The sequence below is a fragment of the Dama dama genome, chromosome 14 (genome assembly GCF_033118175.1).
Source record: "Dama dama isolate Ldn47 chromosome 14, ASM3311817v1, whole genome shotgun sequence".
Taxonomy (NCBI): Eukaryota; Metazoa; Chordata; class Mammalia; order Artiodactyla; family Cervidae; genus Dama; species Dama dama.
Genome location: NC_083694.1, coordinates 61040755 through 61043653, shown reverse-complemented (window position 1 = coordinate 61043653; position 2899 = coordinate 61040755).

Here is a 2899-nt window from a genome sequence, read left to right as displayed (position 1 = left end):
AATTCCTGGGTCAGGAAGATCCACTGGAGAAGGGATAAGCTATCCACTTCAGTATTCTTGGGCTTCCCTTATGGCTCAGCTGGTAAAGAATCCACCAGCAATGCGGGAGACCTGGGTTCTGTCCCTGGGTTGGGAAGATCCCCTGGAGAAGGGAACGTCTACCCACTCCAGTAGTCTGACCTGGAGAATTCCATTAACTGTATAGTCCACAGGGTCACAAAGAGTCGGACACAATGGGGCAACATTCACTTTCACATACTTATTATAAACATTGCTGCACTGTCTATACGTGCTGTGGTGGGGGTATATTTGCATACTTGCATATTTCAACAGAACTGGTTTCTAGAAGTGGAATGCTGAATCAAAGTGATGTTCAGAAAGTTTGTACCAATTTCAAACTTTCCAAAGCTGGCAGTGAGCATTATTCAGAGTGAAGTACCTGGACGAATTGGTCTATTGACTTTTGAGGGGACCCAAGACCCTATTAATGGTGGGAACATCTGAGAGCAGGAAGAAAATTTGTCAAAGATCATGGTTGAAATTAAAAAAGAAAACAAACACTTCAGATCAATTCTCAGCTGAGTCTGGTTCTGATTCTGCTTCGTGGCTCCGTGCTGGTGCTTGAGGAGGAAATGCAGCTCTGCGGCCTTCACCCACAGCTCAGCCCATGCCACAGCAGGGTGACCCTGAGATGCTCCCACAAGATACAGCTCCTCATCTGGGACAGGACATTCATGTGACTGATGAGTCTACAATAGATCCACTGATACTCCCATCTGGGACTTTGCAGAGGTCAGATGGTGACAAGTTCCTTCCCCAGCAGGCAGAGGGGACCCTGCAGGGCCTCTGGGCAGGGAAGTTTCCTTGGTGGAGCCTTTCTGACCCAGCCATCTGAGCTGTGGTGGAAGGAACTAAGGAACTCCAAAGCCAAAAACTTCTATAAGCAGCCGGCACCCAAAGTCAGACCATTTTGTGCACAAATCCATGCTGTATTTGTCCCAGTTTCAAGACTACAGTCACCGTCTCTTATAAAAAGGGAGCACTCTGGTGACGACACACAGGTATCACTCACTGAGGTGTACACTGAATGTGTGCGTTTTGCCACGTGTAGGTTTTATTTCACAAGAGAGATGGGAAGGAGTGAGGGAGGGTGCATAAAAGAGAAAGAAAAAGGGAAGAGAAGGGAATGGAAGGATAAGAGGAAAGAGGGTTCCGCAGTGCCCCTGCTCGTCCAAGCACACCTCTCCCCAGGATGAGGGGCAGACCCCAGGGTCCTCTGCCCTGGGTTCCAGCCTGGACCAAGCGAGCCACTAGTGGAGGCCCTGAGCCCTTTGCCCAAAAGTAGGGTATCCATTGTGGAGAGTCAAGAGTAGAAGGGATGGAACTTTAGAATAAGAGCTTCTCCACAACAACAACACGCGATGGCATAATAATGAAATCACCCCCACCCCACCCTCCCTTTCATTTTGTGACCTTTCCCCACATTCCGATGGAGAAACAGGGGGCTGCCATTCTGTGTCAGAGGAGACTTGTCATGACGGAGCCAGAGAAGAAAGACAACACATTGTTGGCTTTTAAATTCAAAAGCAGTGGTCCTAAGTAACACGGAAAGATAGAGTGGAGGTTTGGAGAATTGGAGGGGAGGTCTCATTGGCTCTCCATCTCCCTCCAAACTCTCTCCCCTGCTCTGCACCTCCCCACCCCTGGGAGAAGATAGAGAAGGGAGAGAAACCAGTTGGATGGGGACGGATAGGAGAGGCATGGAAGGCCAGGTATACCAGAGTTAGCTAGCTTCAAAAGAGAGGAAAGGACAGAGTCTAGATAAGTTTGAAAACTTCGGGAGAGGGGAACTGAGTAAGTTTAAACTTGAAGTGTCTGAGTATGCCTGGAACTTAATAAGATTACATTTTCTACTACCAGAAGAAAAAGAGAGCTAAACATAGAAAGTTTGGAAAAATATAGACTTTTTTTTTCAGATATCTCTATTAGTGGGGAAATGAATATTTGACACAAAAGTACAATTTTTGGGGATGGATGTTCTTGTTTGCCTTCTGTATCACAAAGATGCATATTCCAAGCCTAGAAAGCGCATGTGTGTCCTAACTAGGACAGATAAGAAGAGAAAAGGGGAAACAAACAAATAGGATAGTTATGGCTCAGCTCTTGTCCTCTGGAGATTTTCATCCAGAATGTCACCTCAGATACCAAATGGGAAAATATAAGGCACTAGCTTTCCCTTCTACCCTTGCCAAGACAGATATGGTTCCCAGGCTCCTGTGCCCAGGCCTGCCAGACCAAATTAGGAAAAGAGAACCGTATGACAATGAGGCTCATTACGCAGCCCTTTTTACTTCCTCATTTCTGACTGTGACTCCAGGGACTCCCAGGAACTGGCTGAGGGAGAGAGCGTTCAGGTCATTGAGAGCTGCCTGATGGCCAGCTGCAGGTCAAGCAAAAAGAAATGCTGTGAATAACGGCTTCCACAGCCTGGATCCACCCCTGGACACCTGGCCCCCTCCCCGCCTCACACCCCAGCCTTGCAATGCCCTCCAGTCGGAGTGGGAACATCCCCCTGGTTCACCCTTGACGTGGGAGCTTTAGTTCTAAGAGCTAAACTGGAGGACCAACCGTCAAAGGTAACAGATGGGCTTTTTTTCAAGTTTACAGGGAGCAAATAAACTTAAGATTCTAGGGTTTCATCTCCCCAGATGGGCGTTTGGTGAACGGAAGCATGGAGTAATCAGCTGAAGTGCAGAAACCCCACCTCTGGTGCTTACACGGAAATCATTTCTGAAGTTAGAGCAATCATGATAATCATCAAATACTGACTCAAGATTTTGCAAACGGGACCCAGAAGAATCATTTGCGGTCTAGACAGGTGTTATCACTTCTCATGTTC